Source organism: Nicotiana tabacum, chromosome 11, assembly GCF_000715075.1.
Source record: "Nicotiana tabacum cultivar K326 chromosome 11, ASM71507v2, whole genome shotgun sequence".
Taxonomy (NCBI): domain Eukaryota; kingdom Viridiplantae; phylum Streptophyta; class Magnoliopsida; order Solanales; family Solanaceae; genus Nicotiana; species Nicotiana tabacum.
In genome coordinates, this window is record NC_134090.1 from 8,313,049 (window position 1) to 8,321,052 (window position 8,004).

The following is an 8,004-nucleotide window of genomic DNA, read 5'->3' on the forward strand; positions in this document are numbered from 1 at the left end:
CACAGGGTTTTCAGCTAGGTGATCTGCTAAAGCCTGGGCCTTTATTGCCGTGCAGGTGACATAGACTATGTCAAACTCAGTGAGCAGGATCTGCCATTTTGCTAACCTCCCTGTGGGCATCGACTTCTGGAATATGCACTTCAAAGGGTACAACCTGGTAATGAGGTAAGTGGTATAGGCCAACAAGTAATGCCTAAGCTTTTGAGCGACCCAAGTTAGAGTGCAGCAGGTTCTTTCCAACAAAGTGTATTTGGCTTCATAGCTGGTAAACTTCTTGCTCAGATAGTAGATGGCCTGCTCTCTCTTTCCGGTCACATCATGTTGCCCGAGGACGCAGCCAAAGGAATTTTCCAAGACTGCCAGATACAAGAACAGAGGCCTTCCCGGTTTAAGTGGGACCAAGACTGGCAGGTTCGACAAATATTCTTTGATTTTGTCAAAGGCTTGTTGACACTCATCCGTCCATTTAATCGCTGCATCTTTTTTTAACAGCTTGAAGATGGGTTCACATGTTGAAGTCAACTGAGCAATGAATCGACTAATGTAATTCAACCTTCCTAGCAGGCTTATAACCTTTTTCTTGGTTCTTGGAGAAGGCAAATCCCGAATAGACTTTATCTTTGTTGGGTCTAGCTCGATGTCTCTCCGACTGATTATAAATCCCAAGAGTTTGCAAGACGGAACTCTGAATGCACATTTCGCCGGATTTAGCTTCAAATCATATTTACGTAGCCGCTCAAAGAATTTTCTTAAGTCCCGAACATGGTCGTCCTGGGTTCTGGATTTGATGATCACATCGTCCACATACACCTCTATCTCTTGATGCATCATGTCATGAAATATGGCAATCATGGCCCTCATGTAAGTTTCCCCAACATTTTTCAAACCAAAAGGCATGATCTTGTAATAGTAGGTGCCCCAGGGTGTGGTGAAAGCTGTCTTTTCCGCATCTTCTTCATCCATCAACACCTGGTGATATCCTGCATAACAATCCACAAAAGACTGTATTTCATGTTTGGCGCAGTTATCAACAAGGATGTGGATGTTTGGCAGAGGGAAATTGTCCTTGGGGCTTGCTTTGTTCAGATCTCGGTAGTCAACGCACACCCGAATTTTCCCATCTTTCTTTGGCACGGGAACTATGTTAGCCAGCCATGTGGTGTATCGGACCACTCCCGCCTTTAACTGTTTTGTGACCTCTTCTTTAATCTTGTCACTAATATCAATTTTGAACTTCCTCTGTTTTTGCTGGACAGGGGAATAATCGGGGTAGGTTGGCAACTTATGGACCACTAAATCGACACTTAATCCTGGCATGTCATCGTATGACCAAGCAAACACATCTTTGAATTCAAACAAAAGTTGGATCAATGCGTCCCTGGTTCTTTCATCTGTGTGAATGCTTATCTTGGTTTCTTTGACTTCTTCAGAGCTACCCAAATTAACCAGCTCGGTTTCATTTAAGTTCGGCTTAGGTTTATTCTCAAATTGTTCCAATTCTCGATTTATTTCCTTAAAAGCCTCTTGTTCATCATATTCCATTTCTTGATTTATTATTTCACAATTAGACAGCATGTTTGGATCTGGGCATGAAGTCCACAAGCATGTCATGTTATTTAAAGCCGCATTATTAGAACTGAAAGAAGAAATAAGAAAAAGTAGCAAAATCAGAAAGAATAAAGAGAGATGAACGATGAAATATTAATTTCATTTCATTGAATTTTGAAGATAACAGGGTTTACATTAGCATTTAAAGACAGGAAACTAAAAGAAAAACATCCGAGTTACACCCTGAAATAACTCGTGATGCAGAAAAGGTGGCAGGACTGGACTACCGGGATTCCCACCTGATTGGGAACGGAGTAGCCTTCCAGTTTTGCAACTTGGCATTGGGCCCCATATACAGCACCTCAGCGGTGCTCGAGCATTCTCCCGGCTGAACCATGTGGGTTTCATACAACATTTGCCTCATAGCCCCATAGATTTCTTCAATTTCCTCGGCCGTGAAGGCCTCATCTTCTTCTTCTTCTTCTTCACTGTACTTGGGCCTGACAAATGTTCTGTAGAGATGCGAAATTGGCTGAGATAAAACTCAATCATTGCTCTTTCGTTGATTTGCCCACGTCACATCAGCTTATGTGGCGTGAAAACCCACACCGAAGAACTTCTTGGTGGAAAGTAAGGTGATAGGTTCGGTGATACCTTGGAATGATGCCCCGAGCCCCTTCACAGGTTTATAACCATGCCTGATCATTTCCTTGGCAACCATAACTGACACTTTTGAGAGAAAAGGTTGAGGGCAAGGGCTTCCTTCTTCATATTGTTCTGCGACCACATCCTCGAAAACTTGATACTATATGTTCACTACCTTCCCTAGCTTTGAGGCATGGGACCGACGGGTCCCGATAGATCGATTGCTCATCCTCCCCTTGGACTATGATCTCCTGATCTTCATATTCTAATTTCACTATCTGGTGGAGAGTGGAAGGTACGGCTCCTGCCGCGTGAATCCAAGGCCTTCCCAAGAGGAAATTATAAGAAGTATCCATGTCTAGGACTTGAAAGGTCACCTCAAAATCCACAGGTCCAATAGTCAAAATCAAATCAATCTTGACTATGGTGTCTCTTTTGATGCCATCAAAGGCACGAACACAGACGTTGTTGGGCCTGATTCTCTCAGTCTCGATCTCCATTCTTTATAGAGTTGAGAGAGAGAAGATATCTACTCCAAAACCGCCATCCAGCATGACTCTCTTCACATAGTACCCCTCACATTTAACTGTTAGGTGGAGGGCTTTGTTGTGGGTGGCCCCCTCCGGGGGCAGGTCATTCTTGCTAAAGGAGATCTGATTGATTGTGAAGAATCTTTCTGCCATCCTCTCCAGTTGTTCCACAGTAGTTTCAATCGGAACGTAAGCTTCATTGAGGGTTTTGATCAACATTTTCTGATGTTCAGTTGAATTCATTAATAGAGACAACAAAGAGACCTGAGCAGGAGACTTTCGGAGTTGGTCAATTATCTCGTAGTCCGCAGTTTTCATTTTCCTGAAGAACACTTCTGCTTCTTCAGCACTAACTGGCTTCTTGAGTGGGAAACGCTTCTTCGTGGCATTATTCACTTCCTCCAGATTGAGGTATTTCTTAGCTGGGTTAGTTTCATTTACTTCTCCCAGGACTTCTTTTCCTTTGTAGGTTACTACCGCCTCATTATAATTCCATGGGATGGCAGTAGGATCTGTCATGGGCCTCTGCGGTGCGCGGCCAATAACCACGGGCTCATTCAGCCTTGGTGAAATTATTGGCCCCGGTACCACATAGGTCCCTTTTGGCACATACATTTTAGATCCTTTGTTCAGCTCAAACCTTCTTGGAGGGCTCAATGTCACTTGTCCTTTCCTAGGACCGCGGGGCACATAAATGATGGCATCTTTCGAGGGTACTACCTTAGTTTTGGTTTCCACTGTTTTTTTCTGTGTTTTGAGGGGTGGGTTTACTCTTCTTCTCCCCTTTTTCTTGGTTTGCATCAGCCTTTGGCTTTTTCTCGATGTCAGCGATTGCAATGATGGCATTCAAGGCAGGATCAAACTCTTTATCTTCGTAGATCATTCCAATAACCGGTCCATTGTTGTGAGCCGGTAACGGGTTGTTGGTCACATTAGGAATGTATTCATCCTTTAACACTATCCGCTTTTGTTCTATGAGATTTTCAAAACCCTTTTCAAAGTCCAACAGCTCTCAGTGTCATGCCCTTCCACCCCAGAATGATAGGCACATCGGGCGCCAGGTTGGTAAGAGGGTGACTCTGGGTTTTGCCTATTTGGGGGTACGGGTTGTAACAAACCCATTTGGACTAATTTAGGGAAAAAGCTAGAATATGACTCACCAATATGTGTGAAGTTCGTCTTCCTGGGCGGCTTCTGAGCACGGTCATTGTAGGGGAAATTATTTTGTGGAGGTCGGGGATTATATACTGAGCTTGGTGAGGAGGTTGATTTCTGGGAAATTGAGCTCGGTTTTGGTGAAATTGTTGTTGTGGCTTAGCGTATGGTTGTGCATTCATCACTGCGTATGGCTAAAGATCCATATCATAGGCCGCATCTTGATAGGGGTAGTAGTGTTGTGGGGTTCTTTCAGAGAAATGAAGTATGGTCGAACGGAGTTTTCTTATACTCGAATTTGCCATTGCTACTTCTTCCTTCTTCTTTCGGTTTGCTACTCCTCTAGACCCGCCTTGGATTGCTTGGGAGGTAGCCCTTATAGCAGACTGACTCAAGATTCGCCCTGTTTTCAACCCATTCTCAACCATTTCACCGATTTTGATGGTTTCGGCAAATGGCTTTCCCATTGCAGACATCATGTTTTGATAATAATCAGCATCTTGGGCTTGAAGGAAGACACTGATCATTTCTGTTTCATCCATTGGAGGCTTGACTCTGGCCACTTGTTCGCGCCATTTGACAGCATACTCTCGAAAGCTCTCCGAAGACTTCTTCTTTAGATTTGATAATGAATTCCTGTCAGGGGCAATGTCGATGTTATATTGAAACTGCCTGACAAAATCCCGAGGCAAGTCATCCCAGATATGCCAACGAGATATATTCTGATCCATATACCATTCAGAAGCAATGCCGACCAAAGTCTCTCCAAAGTAGGCCATAAGAAGCTCTTCTTTTCCGCCCGCTCCCCGCAACTGGTTGCAGTACCTTTTGAGGTGGGCAATGGGATCCCCATGCCCGTCATATTTTTCAAACTTTGGGGTTTTGAAACCCAAGGGTAGATGTACGTACGGGAACATGCACAGGTCAGCGTAAGATACGCTCTTTTTCCTACTCAGACCCTGTATATTTTTGAGACTTTTCTCCATGCTTCTCATCTTTCTGGTAATTTCCTCTTATTCAGGTGTTTTTTTGGCTTTTTCCTGCCCTGCGGTAAACTCGTACCGGGGCGGCTGAGGGTAAGCATTGGTAGTAAACTGGGTAGGTTCTAGTGGGAAAGATGGTGCTTGAAATGTGAAGGAAGATGAATCGAAGTTAGGCTTGGGTAAAGCAGGTTGTGCCATAGCTGAACAAGTTGGAGCGGTGAATATGTTTGAAGCTGCACCTGAAGCTAACACCTGGGGGTGAGACTCAGAAGGTGTTCCAGCAAAGTGGGCTGAAATGGTAGGATATCCCAGTGGGGTATTTGGATAACTCATGGGGATGTTGGAGGTCCCACTTGTCCTAGGAAAAAGCTCAGGGAATCCAGGGATCGCACTTGGTGGTTCTTTTCCATTGTCCTAGGCGTCCCACATTTCCATTATGCGGAGACGCAAAATTCTATTTTCCTCAGCAGTTGCTGACTCAGAAGTTGGGATGGTCGAGATCGGACTATCCTCTGGAATAGGAACTGTTGGCAGAGGAATTTCCGAAGACAATTCAATGGTTCCTTTTGACCTTGTGAAGTATGAATGTGAAGCCAGACTACCACAAAACCAACCACCTTACTATAGAACCTAAACTTAACAGTAAACAACAAACCGGTCAGTTTGAAGCAATTAACACATAGGTAATCGCACGTTGGGGTATGATGCACCTATACAGTTAAATGTGTTTCTACATGTTTCGCAACTATTGCATGTTTCATCCCGGCTCTGCTTACTTTCCCCAATTTTCTTTTTCTTTCCACTTTTGGCTTTTGTACTTCTCCTCTTATTCCTATTTTCCACTCTTTTCTTTCCTCTCTTTCCTTGATTTTTTTTTCGTTTTTCTTTTGGTTTTTCTTTGGCTCTCTTTTTCATATCCCTCTCTTATTTGAGTTATTTACAAAAATGTGACCGGATCCGATGAGGATTGCCTACGTATCACGATGCCGCGTGAATCAGATCATTACGTAGTTCAAGAAAAACAAATGCGAAAAATAAAGAAACAATTTTTGGGAATTTTCAAATTTTCATTAATAAAACTCCTAAACTTTCTATTACAAAAGACTTCCAACTACTCATTTTCTTGGAATTTTAAAAACTACCAACAGACTCAAAAATAATTTCCAAAATACAGACTCAATAAATGAAAAATCATGAATACATCAATGCTTCGACCCCTGGGGCCCGTGGGACATCATCCGGTCTCACGGACCTACGTGCGAGATACCCTTGAAGCCGCTCCAAATCACTCATTATCTGGCGGACAAATGTCATTACAGCAGCGAAGAAAGTGGTATGAGTCATATCCTCACATGCGTGGAATTTCATGACGATATAGTAGGCAATGGCTCTAACCCTCTCTCGGACAATACCCTTTTCCTGAAGTAAATGCCCGATTTGCTGATTCCGAGCTTCCAACACTTGAGTGTCATGATGATTTTGATTCCGCAATTGTTGCATATCTTCGTCCATTTGGGCCATCAGAGCATAACAATGTTCCCTATCGGCTTTAAAATTCCTGGCCTGTTTGTCCGCCTCATTTTCAATGGTGGTTAGCTTTCTCTTTAAATTGGCGATTGTCCCCTCATATTTTCTTTTCATTTGTCGCACAAACTCTGCCCGCCCTTCTTCATTCTATTCCAATTGTGCTCGGACTTTTGCTCGACTAGCCTCAGATTTTTCTAGGTCATCTTGACACTCAAGTACTTTCTTTCTCATACCGCTTATAAACATTTCATCTGCCCGGCTTCTTTCCAGGTTTCTAGCAACTATTCTCATTTTATGGATTTGAGCTTTGAGAGCTTCGTTTTCCTGAGTTAGCTTTTTCTTTTCCCCTTCATCTGCGGCAACTTGGATACTGTGGCCAAATTTGAGGTCCCTGATTTGTCCCTCTAATTTACTTATCTTGGCCCTATAGCTTTCTTCTTTTGCCAACCAGCCCCACTGTTCTTGCGAGTCGTTAGTGAATTGTTGGACATGGGGTCTCTTAGCAGGTCTCTCGGGCTCTCGAGGAATTTGAAACCTTTTGCCAAACCAAACCATATAATTGGGGTCCACCTCACCTCTAGCTAGATCCCGCACCATAGTCTTGGGTTCGAGAAATCTGCACTCATTCCAAACTTGGCGAACTCTTCCTTCTGGAAATACAGCCTTTGGGCCCAATTCGACGACATGTACACTCAAATCTTCGTCATGGGGGACGGTTTGAAATCTTCCCAGTTGGCACAAAACCCTGTGAGGAGTATATGGCTGGATGCTCCGGATGCCCATTAGGAGAAAGTAGCACACTTTAGCTGACATGTATATGACTTCGGTGGCAGGGAGCCATCCGAACGTCCACTCAATTTTATCCGAAGTTAAAGAACTCAAGTGTGCAAACCAAGCTTTGGTACCCTCTGGAAATTCAACCCCCACCACTCGGCTTTCAAATTCTTCGATGCAATCCAAACCGGTCATGTCGTAGTTCATATACCCGACACGGTGGCAGAGATGTTCCAGTATCCACAATTGTAGTAGTAAGTTGCAGCCTTGGAAGAATTTTCCCCCTTTTCGACAGATGGTCAAAGCTCGGTAAATCTCAGATAAGATCAGGGGAACCAAAGTGCCATTAGCTTTCTTGATTGCGACATCAACCATTCCCATGAGGCCCAATTATATGTTGCCGTCTTTTCGCGGACATATTATAACACCCAAGAATGCTACTATAAAAACCAAACCCCGCCTTGCCTCCCATTTATCTTTATTTCTGGCATGGGTCAGACCAGTATTCGGTGCTTCGAAACCTTGGGGATTGCCATAGCGTTGGTACAGGAACTGGAAAGTGCAAAACCCTTCAGATAAATTCCCATCCTGAATATCCTGGCTAATACTCAACATATCCAGAAACTTGTGAGGAGATACTGGTCTCGGTGAAACCGAGTACCGACTTCTAAAGTTTCCGCTAAGGTCGGCGTAACCCGCAATTTCCTCTAGCGTGGGTGTGAGCTCAAAATCAGAAAAGCGAAACACATTGCGAGTCGAATCCCAAAAAGGTATCAAGGCTTCAATCACGTCCAATCTTGGCTTGATGTTCAAAAGTCCGACAGACCACCCAAAACTTTTAT